Below are 18585 nucleotides of genomic sequence, written 5' to 3' on the forward strand. Positions count from 1 at the left end.
TACGCAAAATAATGGTCAGCGTCGTAAGGGTAAACCGCCGCCACGGACTGGAGGATCAGGCTTTAATCTTGAGCAGATGTTGCATCAGCCCTGCCGAAGGCATGGAACACAAGAAAGACCGTCTGGCCACCTGTGGAAGGATTGCTTCATCATGAAGGAATACAAAAATTCCAATCTTTTTCAAGATAATCATGGGCCGGGTGTTGGCTTAGGATCCGGCTCTCATGGACCGGGTTACGGTGGTGGCGGTTCTAGCTCTGGATTCCATGGCAGTCAAGGCAACCAGGGTGGCTACCGTCAACAGTTAGTCAGGGGAATCAACAGCTATACCGGGAATCAGAGTAACCCAAAGCAGTTGAATAGTGGGCTATACCACATCTTCACCAGAAGTTTGTGCAAACGGGATTAGAAGCTTCATAAGAGGGCAGTGAACGCCATTGAACCGGCAATTCCCTGTTACTTGCGTTGGTCTGAGCAGCCCATTGTGTGGAGTAGAGAAGATCACCCGCCCCGGGTTGATAATCTGGGTCACCCGGCGTTGGTGGTCGCACCACAGGTTGGAGGGTATAAGTTCACCATAGTACTCATGGATGGAGGGGTAGCATCAATATCCTTTATTAAGCTCTGGAAGTTTCTTTTGGAGACGATCATGACTCTAGGTTGGAGACATTGACCTTTGAAGTGGTGAAAATCAAGAGCCCTTATCATGCTCTGTTCGGACGACCGGTTTATGCTAAGTTCATGGCCAGGCCTTGTTATGTTTACCTACAACTCAAGATGCCGGGTCACAAGGGAACCATCACTATTCACGAGAGACGGAAGATCGCTTTAGAGTGCGAGGAGGGTGATGCAGCTTGGCTGAGTCAGTTTGTGCAACAGAGGAGTTGAAATTTTACAGAGATAATGTTGTCCCGGCAGACATGACGTCCTTGAAAAAGCCAACTATGGAGCACGACCTGGTGTTGAAGTTTAAGTCGGTAGATGACACCAAGCTAGTTGATTTTGTTCCTGGCGATTCATCCAAGTAGTTCAGCATCAGCGGTAATCTGGATGCAAAATTGGAAAGCGCGCTCATCAAGATCATCTATGAGAACAAAGACATCTTTGCATGGAAACCTTCTGACATGCTGGGTGTACCGAGGGAACTCCCTGAGCACACTCTTAATATTGATCCCAAGTTTAAGCCGACAAGTAGTTTCTTCATCGCTTCAACGAAGAGAGGCATAAGGCCACTAGTGAAGAGGTAGCCCGGCTCTTGGCGGTTGGGTTTATTGTTAAAGTTTTTCATCCGGAATGGTTGGCTAACCCGGTGCTGGTACTCAAGAAGAACGACACCTGGTGTATGTGTGTGGACTACACAGATTGCAACAAAGCTTGTCTAGCTGATCCTTTTGCTCTCCCTCGTATTCATCAGATTATTGATGCTAGGGCGGGTTGTGAGTGTTTGAGTTTTCTAGTTGCTTATTCTAGGTATCATCAGATCAAGATGGCAGTTAAGGACCAGGAGAAGACATCTTTTATAACTCCCTTTGGAGCCTTCTGCTATGTGTCAATGCATTTTGGGCTCAAGAGTGCCCAGGCGACTTACCAGCGATGTGTGCAGAATTGTCTTCATAATCAGATTGGGCACAATGTTCATGCTTATGTGGATGATATTGTAGTGAAATCTAGAAAGAAGGAGACCTTGATAGAAGACTTGAAGGAAACCTTCGATAACCTCCGGGTTTATAAGATGATGCTTAAGCCAGCTAAGTGCGTTTTTGGTGTGCCAGCAGGCAAGCTCTTGGGCTTTATGGTTTCTAATAGCGGCATTGAAGCTAATCCAGAGAATATCCAAGCCATCACTTCTTTAGCTAAGACGGCGTGTATCAATGATGTTCAACGTTTGGCGGGTCGCATTGTGGCTTTAAGCCGGTTCATAACCCGGTTAGGAGAGAAGGCCATTCCTCCATATCAGATGATGAAAAGGACGGATAATTTTGTCTGGAGCGATGCCGCTAATGCAGCATTTGAGGACTTGAAGAAATAGCTGGCTGAGGCGCCCGTTCTTGCTGCCCCTATTGATAAGGAGTCGGTGTTGTTATATGTGGCTGCTAATGCCCGGCCTGTGAGCGTAACCATTGTGGTGGAACGGAAGGAGGCAGGTAAGGAATATTCGGTTCAAAGGCCGGTTTACTACATCAGTGAGGTGCTTATCGAGTCCGTGCAGAGATATCCGCACTGGCAGAAGCTTCTATATGGGGTGTTCATGGCCAGTCGGAAGCTTTAGCAGTATTTTTTGGGCCATCCTATCATTGTGGTAAGTTCTGCACCCTTAGGGGATATTATCCAGAACAGAGAAGCTACAGGTCAGATAGCCAAGTGGGGTATTGAGCATGGACCTCATGGTTTGAAGTATATGCCTCGCATGACCATCAAGTCTCAAGCACCGGTGGATTTCATCAATGACTGGACAGAGCTACAGATGCCTGAGGAAAAGCTAGATAGCACATACTGGACTATTCACTTTGATGGGTCCAGGCAATTGGAGGGCTCGGGGGCTGTAGTTGTGCTAGCTTCCCCTCAAGGTGATAAATTTTGTTATGTTCTCCATTTGATGTTCCCTTGCACTAACAATGCAGCTGAATATGAGGCCCTGCTCCATGGTCTTCGAATGGCTAGGGAGATGAACCTAAGCTGGGTAAGGTGCTTTGGTGACTCAGACATGGTGGCTCAACAATTTTCTGGCACTTGGGATTCTAAGGATCCTCTCATGGCGGCTTATCAATGAGAGGTTGATGCTATTGCAGGTCATTTCAAGGGTTATCAGGTTGAGCATATTGATCGAAGGAAGAACGAGGCTGCTGATGCTTTAAGCCGGCTGGGTTCTCAGCGTAAGCCGGTGCCACCCAATACTTTCTTGGATATTTTATATAACCCCTCAGCCAAGTTGCCTACAGAGGAGGATCTTGCTATTTCTGACCGAGAAGCACAATTGGTGGCGGCTATTCATGCTATCCCGGATTGGACAATCCCTTATTTGTCTTATATGACCCGGCGGTCTAAGTCAATGACAATTGTCAATGGAGAGCTACATCACTTCAGTGTTACAGGGGCCTTTCAACATTTTGTGTCTCTAGAAGAGGGCCGTGAGATCCTTCGTGAGATTCATGAAGGAGACTATGATCATCATGCTGGTTCGAAGTCTCTCGTGGCTAAAGCTTTTCATCATGGATTTTATTGGCTGACGGCTCATGCTGATGTTGAAGACATGGTCAGTAGGTGTGATGGATGTCAGAAATTTTCATGAGGAGACGATGTGCTGGCTCAAGAATCAAGGATGATTCCAGTTACTTGGACGTTTGCAGTCTGGGGGCTAGATATGGCCGGACCCTTCAAAAGGTCCAAGGATAATAAAACACACCTCTTGGTGGCGGTTGACAAATTTACAAAGTGGGTTGAGGCAGAGCCGATCAGTAAATGTGATGCCGCGACGGTGGTTCAATTCATTAAAAAGGTGATTTTCTGTTTTGGCTTTCCGCACAATATCATAACTGATAACGGCACTAATCTGTCCAAGGGTGCTATGAAAGAATTTTGTCATCGTGAGCATATCCGGCTTGGCGTGTCGTCAGTGGATCACCCACAATCTAATGCTTAAGCTGAGAGAGCCAATCAAGAGATCCCGAGAGGCATCAAGCCCCCACTTATGGTTCCCCTACAAAGGACGCCGACTTGTTGGGTGGAGGAGTTACCTTCCGTGTTATGGAGCATTAATACCACCCCAACAGATCTACGGGTTACACACCCTTCTTCATGGTTTACAGAGCATAGGCGGTTCTCCCTAGTGACATCCGTCATGACTCACCGCGTGTGGAGACTTATGTTGAAGCTGACAATGAAAAGGCACGTCATGAAGCACTTGACCTGTTAGATGAGGAGTGTGACCTCGCGGTGGCTCGTTCGGCGATCTACCAGCAAGATCTTCCCCATTATCACAGTCGCCAGGTTAAAACCAAAACTTTTCAAGAAGGTGATCTGGTGCTCCGGCTTATCCAGGATCAAACTGATATGCACAAGTTATCCCCACCTCGGGATGGACCTTTTGTGGTTAGTAAGAATCTCAACAATGGGTCCTACTACCTTATCGATGTTCGAGAGCACAAACACTCATGTAAGTCGGAGGAGGAGACCCTCCGGCCGTGGAATATTTCTCATATTCGGCCTTACTACACCTGAGCCACATGCTCTTCTGATGTACATATTTTGACAATGTATATATTATGATCAATATAATAAAATCGGCATCCCTGTTATGATCAATATATTATGATCCGGCTTATAGGCCATATATATATATATATATAAACTTGGGGGCTTGCTACCCAGGTTAAAGGGACCAAAGAGAGTCTGTTGCAAAAGCACAACTCAAACATAGGCGCCCATTGAGCACAACTCAAAAATATTGCTTGGGGGCCTTTGTTATAATGGACAAAAGTTTTTATGACCCCTGTAATAGGCTTAAAAGCCAGGCTTGGAAGCCAGGTGTATTCACCTAAAACCCCGGGTTATCCTGCCTTTTTAAGTCTACCACTCCGCCCAGGCAATCCTGGAATGACCCACCGTACTTTTGAAAAGTCAATCTCATGCATACCCTGAACTTATCAAAGTTAAAACGACGATTGGTTATGTGAGGTCCGGCTTATAAGGTTTGTATAAAGGTTTAACTCAATGGTTGTGCGGCCCGTGAATGCACTTGAGATTTAGGCTCGACGGCCTATGACAGCCTTGTTTTTTGTTTGGTTTTATTTCAACAGATTTTTGGAGGTTTATGTAATGATTCTTATAATGCTTTATGATTACAATTCACCGGTGTTTATTAACTCAACCTAGTTTTTGACTATAAGTCGACCAGTATATGATAAGAAAATATCCGGTGTTTATTAACCCGGCCCGACTTTGGACTATAAGTCGCTAGCACATCACGATGTTAAAAAATTCCTTAGAAACATTATGCTCTAAGGTTTGGGATATTACCCCTTCTGGTTTATGATATTATAAGCCGACCATATATAACAATGGAGAAAGAACATTCCGTGTTCAAATTTTTTGTTATCACCCTTACTGCATTGGTATGATAAGCCGACAGCATAATCAAATACCAAAGGTATGATATATTTTAAATTATATATGGTTATAATTAAGGCCAGCCCTGGTTATAAGCTATGTTAGTTTCGAGTGATTATATATTGGGCATTATGACCCGTCCCGCAGTAAGCCGTCAGGACATTTGTGATTTGTTTGTATACAGGAACATATTCAAATTGCTGAGTGGCAGATCTTCAATTGGCAGATCAAAAGTGTCATGCAAAGTAAAATATGCGTGAAGGCATAGTAGGTCAAGAGTTTAAGCTAGCCTATTACAAGGCATCTGATGGCCCAACCAGATTAAGCGGTCATCAAAGTTATCAATACAGCAAATTCTTCTGATATGTATACCGGCTTATGGTTGGTGGGTTGAAGGCTCGGGATCTTCTGGCGCCTCTTCCTCATCTTCACCTCCTTGCTTATCCAACAGCTGGATGTTAGGCATAGCCCAGTTGATACCGTTCAACGCTCTAAACACAGCTTCATCATCAATAAGATTTTCATTTGGCGTGGTGTCTATTCAACTTGGTTCGACCCTTAAGATACTTGAGAGTTTCATGGTTGATATGAATGACAAATTGATGAGGATGAAGATAATGTTCCCACACATGCAATACTCAAACCGAAGCATACAATTCTTTGACGTAGATCGGATAATTTAGTTGCACGCCGGAAGTTCTTCACTAAAGTAAGATATGGGGCACTTCTCTTCCATTAACACACCTCCTATACCATTGCCACTAGCATCACAATGAACTTCAAAAGTTTTGTCAAAATTGGTCAAGGCAAGGAACGGAGCATGGGTAAGCAATGTCTCAAGCTCGTGAAATGCGGTATCTTGGCATGTTCCCCAAACAAATGGTGCATTCTTCTTACTCAAGGCATGCAAAATGTATGCAATAGTGCTAAGGTCCTTAATGAATCTATGATAGAAACCGGCTAAGCCAAGGAAAATACACACTTGTTGCAAGTTGGATGGTAGTGGCCAACTTTTAATAGCATCTATTTTGGCTTCATCTACATGAACACCCTTAGATGACACAACAAAAACCAAGAAAACAAGCTTATCAACACCAAAAAGTCATTTGTCCATATTAGCATAAAGGCGCTCTTTTCTTAGAGTTTGCAAAACGGTTCTAAGACGGGTGACATGATCTTCTAGAGACATGCTAAACACAAGAATATAATCAAAGTAGACCACAAGAAATACGCCAATGTAAGGGCGAAGAACATAATTCATCATAGGCATAAAAGTGCCGGGTGCTTCGGATAAGCCCATAGGCATGACCAACCATTCATACAATGATGAGGATCAATACCACTGTTACACCCACAGCCCCTGCTACTATATATATGGGACCAATTACTAGAGCTCGCGCATGCGAATTGAATTACCAGGTACTTTCATTTCTTGGTGACAATTATAATGTTCATGACAATATGATGCTGCCTAAATTGGTTACATTTGTGTTGATTACTAATGAAGGGCCTAGCAGGATCAAGCATGGAGATGAAGGCAGACGCGAAGGGATCCAGAATGGCGTATCTAGTGCACATTTGAGCGCTTTGAAGCCTCCGTGATGACCTACAAGGACATGGATTAAATATACAAGATGCCCCTACATAACTTTCATCCATAGCTTATTTTAGGTGCTGCGCCACCTTATTTTTGGGCCAGGCCCATGTAATTTCGAAATACTTAAATATAGGCTGTTTTCATAGTCCGTATGTGTGGGGAAACAAAGTTAGGGTTGGTTGCGGACCCCTCCTACAATGGGCCACGAAATTCACCCCTACTCCTCCATATATACAACCCTTAGGCCATCGTTTAGACTTTGGGTTTTTTTAGCTTAAAAGTTCGCCATAACTGCAACTTTGCATACTTTTTTTGTGTTCAATGACCAGACTAAGACGTCACAGAACCCCACTATATCAGTAAAGCTTTCCTCTTTTATTTGCAATATCCAGATTGCAATTTCAGTTTCTTGCTTGTTCTTCATTTGCTTGTAGGAAATAGACCTTTGTGGCCTAGTTGATCGTGCTCCGGCGTGGTCAATAACCTCCCAGATTTGGTTTAGCAATTGCTAAGGCGCGATGTCCTCACACGTTCGTAGTCGAATTGTCAAAGTCTACTCAGCCAAAAATGATAGCCACCATCTCATCGAAACATCAGGACACCTTCGCCTTTATCAAGTGGTATCAAAATTCCTGGTTTCTCGATGAGATTTTGTAGTTTTTCGTAGTTTAGATGGAGTCTGTTCTTCATACCTCATTCCATGAAAAAGCCAAAAAAAAACAGAGGCTCGAGACCCACGAGCAGGTTTAGACCAAAATTTCGGCTGGTGAAAATACTTTTCTCTATCCTGTTTTTAGGCTTTTCTCAGTCTTTTGATCCACGTGCCATCATACTGATTTATTATCGCACTTTTTGGTCGTCGCTACCCTGATTTCTAAAAAAATAGTCAAAAAAATTTCATGCATATCATGTTATTTTGACTTGGGAAGTTGAGACACTCGCCATTATAGTGATTTTCTGCAAAAAAAAAGGAGCGCAAAAAATAGAAGAGCGCAAACAAGAGCAATTTTTTTTAGATTGTGCTTTTTCCCTGTTTTTGTGCCGCACCATGATTTTGTTAGTCTTCTAGGCTCACGTCTGTGGCACGGTCTAGCCTAGGACCAGTACAATACCATTGTTGAGCATTTATCTTTGCATCTCTGAATAGATTATTGCTGACCTTTTTGCTACCATCTTATAAGCCATCCCATCTCCACATATATCTACGTCGTGCATTTGACTCTCCCTGGCAATCGCTCTATCCAAGCGTTGAAAGTTTTGGCAACAACAGTTGCTGATCACTGCCTGCTGCTGGGTAAGAACTGGTAAGAATTTGAGATTTGCTTGATGAATTGGTGACACCCCACCACCACCACTTTCTAGTAGTTTGTAGGATCATATTCTTGTGTGTTTCTATTGCTGCTAACCATGACAGGATCACAAGCCGACGAGATTGACTGGGAGAACATGACGAAGAAGGAGCTTCATGATAAATTTCAAAAAATGGTGGGTCAACAAGTGGAAGACGTGATAGCCAGCTTTGGAAAGGCACTAGAGAGGATTAATGACATTGAGAAGACAATTGACACCAAGTTGGACACCAAGTTTGATGAAGTGCTAGCATGTCTACCAAAACCACCAGCCGCCTCTATTGCACCATTGCAACAACATCAACAACCACCTCCATGTCGTGATCCAGCAGGACGAGCGCAACGTGTTCCTCTTGAGCCAGGACAAACTTCTGGTGCTGCTGCTACTACTGTTGATGCGTCTGTAGATCTTGCTGCTACTGCAGAGGTTGAGGACTATTATGAGGATGAGGTTGATCAAAATCAGAACTACGTGCAACCACCAGCACCACCACCAAGTTGTCCTCATGTATATCATAGCAACAGTACGGCTGCGCCACCACCTGAGGTATGAGATCATGGCCGTCTTCCAAAAATAAAATTGATTATTCCATCATTTGAGGGTAGATATGTTCCTGATATATATCTAACTTGGGATTTAGGAACTGAATAACATTTTACATGTTTACAATATCCCGAGGAGAGACGTGTTCCTGCTACTGTTTGTGCTTTCACTAGTTTTGCATGTGTTTGGTGGTTTGAACATCGTAGATTATATCCTATTCCAGCTACTTGGGCTGCTTTGAAAACTGCTAGGCATACTTGTTGGGTTCCACCATATTATCAACGTGAATTACTTCAAAAATTGCAGCGTTGAAGACAAAGAATTTTTTTGTAGAAAAATATTATCAGGAATTACAAACTAGCATGATTAGATGTGATATTGCTGAGGATGATGAAGCTATGCTTGCACGTTTTATGGGCGGATTAAATAAAGAGATTCAGACCATTTTGGAGTATAAGGAGTATAGTAATATCACTCATTTATTCCATCTTGCTTGCAAAGTTGAACTGAAGTGCACGATCGACGGGCATTGGCACGAACTAATTTTTCTGCAGGTCGATCTTCATCATGGACACCACTTACATCCTCTACTCCCACATGTACTACAACACCACCACTGACTTCATTCGCCAATTCCAACCGAGATACAAGAAAACAGGCACCACCACCACCATCTGCTAGGAGTACACCTTCTGGGCCTGCCTAGAGCTCTTCTTCATCCATGGCATCAACAAGGCACACACATGATATTATTCGTCGTCGTTGTAAGGGTAGAGGTCATTATGCGAGAGAATGCCAATCTCTGCATGTTATGATTGCTACTGAGGATGGAGGGTATGAGTCTGCTAGTGACTATGATGAGGGGACTTTGGCTCTTATTACAAGTGAAGAACACGGTGGAGATGCCTACTGAAGATGCTGACAGGTATGAAAGTTTAGCTGCTCAACGTGTCTGGAGTGTGAAGGTCACACAAGCTGAGCAAAATCAGAGGCATAATTTGTTCCATACAAAGGGAGTTGTGCATGAACGTTTTGTTTACGTCATCATAGATGGAGGGAGGTGCAACAACTAGGCTAGCATGGATATGGTCGAGAAGCTATCTCTCACCGCAAGACCACATCCACATCCTTACAACATCCAATGGTTCAACAACAGCGGCAAGGTTAAGGTAACACATACTATTCGTGTGCATTTTAGTATCTCTACATATGTTGATTATGTTCATTGTGATGTGGTACCCATGCAACCATGTTCCTTATTACTTGGTAGACCATGACAATTTGATAAAAATTATGTACACCATGGTAGAAACAATAAGTATACTCATGTGCATAAACATATTACTTTGCTTCCTATGACTCCTGATTCCATTTTGAAAGATGATATTAATAGAGCTAATAAAGCAAAACAGGAGAAAAAAAGAGCGAAAATCAGATTGTGGCAAAAGAATTTGAGCAACAAATGAATCCTAATAATAAACCATCTAGTGTTGATTCTAAAATTTCATTGAAAAGCGCATGTTTACTTGCCACCAAATCTGATATTGATGATCTAGATTTCAGCAAATCTGTTTGCTATGCTTTTGTGTGCAAAGAGGCATTATTTTCATTCAAGGGCGTGCCTTCCTCTTTGCCTCCTATTGTCACTAATATTTTGCAGGAGTTAGCTGACGTCTTTCCACACAACATGCCACCGGGATTACCACCTATTCGCGGGATTGAGCATCAGATTGACTTAATTCCCGGTGCTTCGCTGCCAAACCGAGTGCCATATCGTACCAATCCAGAGGAGACAAAGGAGATTAAGCGTAAAGTACAGGAGCTGCTCGACAAAGGTTATATATGTGAAACTTTTAGTCATTGTGTTGTTCCTATTATGCTAGTGCCAAAAAAGGGTGGTATGTCGCGTATGTGTGTTGATTGTAGAGGCATTAATAATATTACTGTTCATTATCATCATCCTATTACTAGGCTAGATGATATGCTTGATGAATTGAGTGGCTCTACAATATTCTCCAAAGTTGATATGCATAGTGGATACCATCAATTTTGTATAAAATTGGGAGATGAATGGAAAACAACATTTAAAACTAAGTTTGGTTTATATGAGTGGTTAGTCATGCCTTTTGGGTTAACTAATGCACCTAGTACTTTCATGAGATTAATGAACGAAGTTTTACGCGCTTTCATTGGATGATTTGTGGTAGTCTATTTTGATGATATACTAATTTATAGCAAATCTTTGGAAGAACATTTGGAACATTTAAGAGATGTTTTTGCTCTACGTGATGCAAATTTCTTTGGTAACCTTGGGAAGTGCACCTTTTGCACCGACCGAAGATCTTTTCTTGGCTATGTTACTCCACAGGGAATTGAATTTGATAAAGCCAAGATTGAAGATTTTGAGAGTTGGCCGCAGCCCAAAATGGTCACACAAGTGAGGAGTTTTCTAGGACTCGCTGGTTTCTATAGGCGTTTTGTGAGAGATTTTAGCACCATTGCTGCACCTCTCAATGAGCTTACAAAGAAGGGCGTGCCTTTTGTTTGGGGTACTGCACAGGAAGAAGCCTTCATGGTATTGAAAGATAAGTTGACGTATGCTCCTTTACTCCAACTTCCTGATTTTAATAAGACTTTCGAGCTTGAATGTGATGCTAGTGGAATTGGATTAGGAGGTGTGTTACTACAAGATGGCAAACCTGTTGCATACTTCTATGAAAAATTGAGTGGGCCTAGTCTGAATTATTCTACTTATTATAAAGAATTATATGCTCTTGTTCGGACCTTAGAAACATGGCAACATTATTTATGGCCCAAAGAATATCTTATACATTCTGATCATGAATTTTCGAAAAACAATAAAAGTCAACCAAAACTGAACCGTAGACATGCTAAATGGGTTGAATACATTGAGACTTTCCCTTATGTCATTAAACACAGGAATGGTAAAGAAAATGTTATTGCTGTTGCATTGTCTCGTCATTATACTATGCTTTCACAACTTGACTTTAAAATATTTAGTTTGGCGACCATCAAAGATCAATATGTGCATGATGCTGAATTTAAAGATGTATTGCAAAATTGTAAAGAATGGAAAACATGGATCAAGTTCATCGTTAATGAAGGCTCTGTGTTTTGTGCTAACAAGCTATGCATTCCAACTAGCTCCGTTCGTCTTTTGTTGTTGCAAGAGGCGCATGGAGGACGATTAATGGGACATTTGGCATGAAGAAGACAAAGGATATATTTGCTACACATTTCTTTTGTCCAAAGATGAGACGGGATGTTGAGCGTTTTGTTGCTCGCTGCACTACATGTCAAAAGCTAAGTCATGACTCAGTCCTCATGGTTTATATATGCCTTCGCCTATACCTAGTGTTTCTTGGTAGGACATATCTATGGATTTTATTTTAGGATTACCTCGAATAGAGAAGCGGAGGGATAGCATATTGGTTGTCGTGGATAGATTTTTGAAAATGGCACACTTCATACCATGTCATAAAAGCAATGATGTTGCTGATTTGTTCTTTCGTGAAATTATTCGCTTGCATGGTGTGCCAAATACTATTATTTCATCTTGTGATACTAAATTTCTTAGCCACTTTTGGAGATGTTTATGGGCTAATTTGGGGACTAAACTGCTTTTTAGTACTACTTGTCACCCCAAACTGATTGATAAACTGAAATAGTCAATAGAACATTGTCTACTATTCTTACGGCTATTTTGAAGAATAACAAGAAAATATGGGAAGAATGCTTTCCTCATATTGAATTTTCTTACAATTGTTCGGTGCATTCTACTACTAAGATGTTCCCTTTTGAAAATGTGTATGGTTTCCTACCTTGTGCACCTATTGATTTTGATGCACCTTCGAAGAAGGTTAATTTTGAGGCTAAACAACGTGCTGAATTGATCTTAAAATGCATTAGTTAAGTAAGGAGAACATTAAGCATATGAATGCTAAATATAAACTTGCTGGAGATAAGGGTAGAAAATGTGTAGTTTTTGCACCTGGAGATCTTGTTTGGTTACATTTGCGTAAGGATAGATTTCATGATTTGCCCAAACCTAAGCTAATGCCACGTGCTGATGGTCCTTTTAAGGTGTTAGAGAAAATAAATGATAATGCATATAAACTTGAGCTGCCTGTAGATTTTGGGGTTAGTCCCACTTTTAACATTGAAGATTTGAAGCCTTATTTGGGTGAGGAAGATGAGCTTCCGTCAAGGACGACTTCATTTCAAGAAGGGGAGGATGATGGGGACATCAATACCATTGTTACACCCATAGCCCCTGCTGCTATACATATGGGACCAATTTCTAGAGCTTGTGCACGCCAATTGAATTACCAGGTACTTTCGTTTCTTGGTGGAAATTCTAATGTTCATGAGAATATGATTGTGCCTAAATTGGATATATTTGTGTTCATTACTAATGAAGGGCTTAGCATGGACACCAGGGATGAATGCTGGAGTAGGATCAAGCATGGAAATGAAGGCGCACGTGAATGTTTCCAGAATGGCGTATCTAGTGCATATTTGAGCACTTTGAAGCCTCCATGATGACCTACAAGGACATGGACGAAATATACAAGATGCCCCTTCATAACTTTGGCCCATAGCACATTTTAGGTGCTGCGCCACCTTATTTTTGGGACAGGCCCATGTAATTTTGAAATACTTAAATATAGGCTGTTTTTAGAGTCCGTGTGTGTGGGGAAACAAAGTTAGGGTTGGTTTCAGACCCCTCCTAAAATGGGCCACGAAATTCCCCCTACTCCTCAATATATATAGCCCTTAGGGCGTCATTTAGACTTTTTGTTTTGTTTAGATTAAAAGTTCGCCATAGCCTCAACTTCGTCTACTTCATTTGTGTTCAATGACTAGACCAAGACATCACAGAACCCCACTTGATCAATAAAGCTTTCCTCTTTTATTCACAATATCCATATTGCAATTTGAGTTTCTTGCTTGTTCTTTGTTTTCTTGCAGGAAACAGACCTTCGTGGTGAGCTTGATCATGCTCCGGCGTGGTCAATAACCTCTCGGAGTTGGTTTAGCGCTTTCTAAGGCGCGACGTCCTCGCACGTTCGTAGTCAGATCGTCAAAGTCTACTCCACCAAAAACGATAGACACCATCTCATCGAAACATCGGGACAGCTTCGCCTCTATCATATAAGCCAAACTTGGTTTTGAACGTGGTTTTCCATTGATCAACTTCTTGAATGCGGATTTGGCAATAGCCACTTTTAAGATCAATTTTAGAGAAAATAGTGAATCCGCTAAGCTCATCTAGCATATCATCAAGGCGTGGAATGGGGTAACGATAACAAAGCATGATAGCATTGATAGGATGGCAATAGGAACACATTCGAAAACTACCATCTTTATTAGGCATAAGAATAACCATTACGACACAAGGGCTTAAGCTCATAGATGCCCAATGTCAATTAGTTGTTGTACTTGGATTTGGATTTCTTTGGTATCTTCGGGGTTGACACGGTAGGGTGCCTTGTTTATTAATGGTGCACCAGGAAAGAGGTCGATTCGGTGTTTGATGCAGCGTAGTGGAGGTAGACCTGGAGGTAGCTCATCGAGGAATACGTCTTTGAATTCCTACAATAGAGAAGATAGCACTAAAGGTAGATGGTGAGTGGTGTTAGTTTTAGTTCCCTCGTCCTTGCACAATAGGACATAGTGCATCACACTTGATGGGTTCTCACACACTTCGCTCATCTCACTTTTTGTAGCGAATATCGCTCAGTTTTTCTTGGCGTGTGGTGCTCACTCGCTTTTGTGGTTCACTCCCTCACTATTCTCTACATGATGGGTGGTTTCTTGCTTGTCGACGATCACTTAGCTTGGTGATATAGGTCATAGCAAATACTCCTTCCCTTCCATCTTGAAGATATAGTGATTGGTTCTTCCATTATGGATGATGACGTGGTCGAATTGCCATGGCCGTCCAAGTAGGAGATGGTAAACGGACATAGGAACCACATCAGACTCCAAGGTGTCTTCGTATGCGCCAATCCGAAAGGATACTTGCACGGTTTTCTCCACTTGAATGGTGCCGGAGAAACTAAGGCACTGGACCTTGTAGGGGGAGGGTGCTTCATCTTAACCAATTGTAGCTTGGAACATAGCTCTTCACTTGCCAAGTTGTGGCAACTTCCTCCGATGATGATGACCTTCACGGACCTTCCATTAATGTCTTCCTTGGTCTGGATGATATGGCATCTTTGGTCTTCGTCTTGTTGATATTGAAGTGTCAAGACCTTTGAGACAATGAGAGTGGGGCTCGAATCATTATCACAAAAGACTTGGTCATCTTCATCTTCAATCACAGGTCGGTGCATGGCCACGTGCTCAAGCGCTTCCATTTCTTCTTCACTCATAGAGTCGTAAATGCCATCACCATTGGAGATCATGGTGCGCCAAGTGGGGCACTGAAATGTCTTGTGGCCTCGGCTTTGACATGTGAAGCTTGACATGTGAAGCATTTGATGGAACTTTTCTTGATGGTCTCATCCAGTGGAGTTGTAGATGATGAAGCTCTTGGCTTGAAGTTGCTTGTTGTAGGGGGAAGACTTGAGGATGTCAAAGTTTTCTTGTAACTTGACTTGTGGCCGTTGCTTGTATAAGGTTTGGTTTATGTAGAAGGTGGTGCAGTCATTGAAGCTTGGTTGTAGGAGCCGTATGTCTTGGAAGAGTACTTGGCACACTTGTAGTCATTGTACACTTCTCACTCCGCCTTTGTAGCTAGGTGCACTAGCTCGATGAGGTTGGAGTAAGGTTAGAAGTCGGCGATCTTCTTGATAGGGTGGTTGAGGCCATTCAAGAAACGTGACATGATTTGCTCTTCATCTTCCATGACATTTGCTCGAATCTTGGCAATCTCAATTTCCTTGTAGTAATCTTCAACTGACTTTGTGCCTTGCTTGACAAGTTCCAACCTCTTGAAGAGGTCGCGGCTATAGTACGTGCGTGCAAAGTGCGCTCGCATGACATCCTTCATTTGATTCCATGTTGTGATGGGTGGGTCACCTCTTGCCGCTTGGCGCTCAATGACTTGCTCCCACCGGATGAGGACATAGTCTTGGAACTCAAGAGATGCCATGGCGATATTCTTCTCTTCCTCATAGTTGTGCAAGCGAAAGATCTTATCAACTTGAAATGCCCATGAAAGGTAGTCTTAGGGGTTGTTGCTTCCAGAGAACTTAGGCATGGTGAACTTGAGCTTGCCGTAGCATTGCTCGTCATTGTGTTGGGGTCGATGGTGATCATACTCTTGGCATGGAGGAGGATCTTGAGCCGCTTGCTCCTCATGCTCCGCTTGACAGTTTTGTTGTTGAGGTTGTAGAATTCTTGCGTGGTTCCTCATTTCTTGGCCCTCCTCAAGGCGTGCGGCTTCTTATTGTCGCACTTGTCAGAGCGCCTCATGTTGAAGTCATGCTTGGCGGTTGCACTCGTCGACGGATAGTGTAGCTTCGCGTTGAACACGTTGGGCTTCAAGGTTTTGTTTGTCACGACAATGTTGTTCTGGTTGAAGGGCATGGCCATCTTATTGTTCTTGTTGATCTTGGCGTATTGGAGCTTGATCTTGTACCAGAGGATCATTAGCTTGTCGCCGTAGGAGGTCATGTTCATGTAGGAGAGCTTGTAACCCATTTCCATGTAATGGATTTTGTGGAGCTTCATAAACTTCATGGTCTTGGCGACGTTGTGAACGAGCTCGAGGATGACTTGCATCCGAAGAAGATTGCGAAGAATGTCCACTTGAGTGGCTCTATCTTGAATATGACGAAGATCTAGAAGAGCGATTGACCATCATGGGTCATATGTCTTCCTTGGGAGTTGTCATCGATGTGTCGAAGTATTCTCTGGTACATTGCTCGAATTGTCGCAAGTCGGTAGTGAGTATGCGGTCACCCAATGCTTCATTTTCTTGATGCAAATCTCGTTGTGCACCGAAGAGGTGGTTCTTGGTGACGTAGATGTTTGGGTCCTCATCATGCTCGATGAAGAGTGGATTCAAAGAAGTAGTTGGCCTATCCATCATCTCAAACAAGTGATAGTAGGACAATCAAAAGAAGTAGACCAAATGTGCCTTAACCAATGTTGAAAATGGATCAACGGTCACACAATAGTGTAACAAGGAAATATCACAAATGGTACAGGATCTCATCGGTTTCTCACTCCTACACAAATAAAGCAGATGATGGGGCTTGGTGAGGGTGGTGGACAAAAAATTATGCAATACTCCCTCCGTTCGAAATTACTTGTCGCAGAAATGGATGTATCTAGATGTATTTTAGTTTTAGATACATCCATTTTCGAGACAAGTAATTCCGAACGGAGGGAGTAGTTAGCAAGACTCAATAATGTTGGAAAAGATTCACAAATGTGCAAATTCAACAAGTAGACCAATAGACAAACGTGGCACACGGGAACATACACATAAAGATAAATGGGGTCATGCAACCAAAAATTAGCTCAAAATGTGGAAACCACGGGAAATGCTCATGTTGCACAACTCTAGAGAGACTCTAGCACGATTGCGCAATAGGCGGATATGAGACTTATGCACTACCTATAAAGCAAAAATGCAATGACTTCTATCCCAAGTACACTATATATATGGTGTTCAGGTGATATGATCCAAGATGATCGAGTATGACAATATGAATGTAGTATGATGCTAGGGTTCTTACTTAAAAGCTCTTTGCTTATCTTTATCTTTTGCTTAAAAGCGTGTTGGCTCTTTATCTTTTGAGCTCTTTCTTTGGATACTTATGCAAAACTTCACGAACCAAGATAGCTATTTCGTATATGCGATGACAACCCTGTCGCACAAGATATGATACCAAGATACGAATACAAAGATGATATGATATATGTAATGATACGATGATCACTAATGTGGACAAGTAACATTGCCGGCAAGTCTCAATGGCTAGTCTCGATATGTGAGTGACGCAAAAATTATCTCGGGCGTTAACAATGCAATGGCAAGGGAATACACCAAGGTGTCGTCGAGGTTACCATCCCTTGCTTACGAAGGATGGTGTCAAGATGATGATGTGGTCGATGTCGGTGACGAAGATGAGCGTTGATGATGTCGGTGTCGAGCCTTCCCTAAGTAGCCGGAACATGTTAGGAAACGGAAACTGCAACTCAAGTCCTAAAAGAACAAACGTGTCAAAATTGTCGGAGTTGGTAGCCAGTTATTCTCCAAGAGGAGGTCTTGAATCCACTAGGGGATCTTCTCCTAGTTGGAGGGCTTGAATCCACATGGGGAATCTTCTCCTAGATGGAGGACTTGGCCTCCAATGGAGTAGGTATCAAGTGGATGAGCAAAGCTCTATCTCTCATATGAGCTAAACCAATGCTAACCTTAATAAGAGAGAGGCGAAGGAGTATATGTAGTCTAGGGGGGCGAACTTGTACGTGGGCTTCGGCCCAACACGTTGTGCACAGACAGGCGTCGGATGTCCGACAGCTACCAGACGTTCAGTGACTCGCGAGGGTCCGGTCGCCCGGTCGGTGTTGGATGCCTGATGTTTTGGTTCGGGATGGGTGATGTCAGATATCCTGTCGGGGTCAGACGTCCGCTGCATCGGTCATTCGGTGGGCTCCGCATTTTTGACGTTTGGTTCTATGATGGTGGCACTGGTCATCTGGAGGGGCTCAGTTGTCCAGGCACTAGGAGGTGTCAGACGTCCTGCCCTTGTCGGTCGTCCGGTCGCTGGATTCTTTGCCAGCTGGGCCTTGGACAAACTAGTTGACTCTCCAGGTGTTGGACGTCTGGTCCATGCCAGTCGTTCGGCGGCTGTAGGCTCCTGGCAATTCCTTCTCTTGGAGCTTGCACTTGGTATCCCTCGCTAGCTCATCTGTGGCTTCCCTTTAAGTACCTGATCACACATAGGGTTTCTGCTTGAGGTAGTAACCATGTCTCACATGTGGAAAGGGGTAGTTAGAACAGGAAC

This window comes from Triticum urartu, chromosome 3A (assembly GCF_056163025.1).
Source record: "Triticum urartu cultivar PI428250 chromosome 3A, HENAU_Tu73, whole genome shotgun sequence".
Classification (NCBI taxonomy): Eukaryota; Viridiplantae; Streptophyta; class Magnoliopsida; order Poales; family Poaceae; genus Triticum; species Triticum urartu.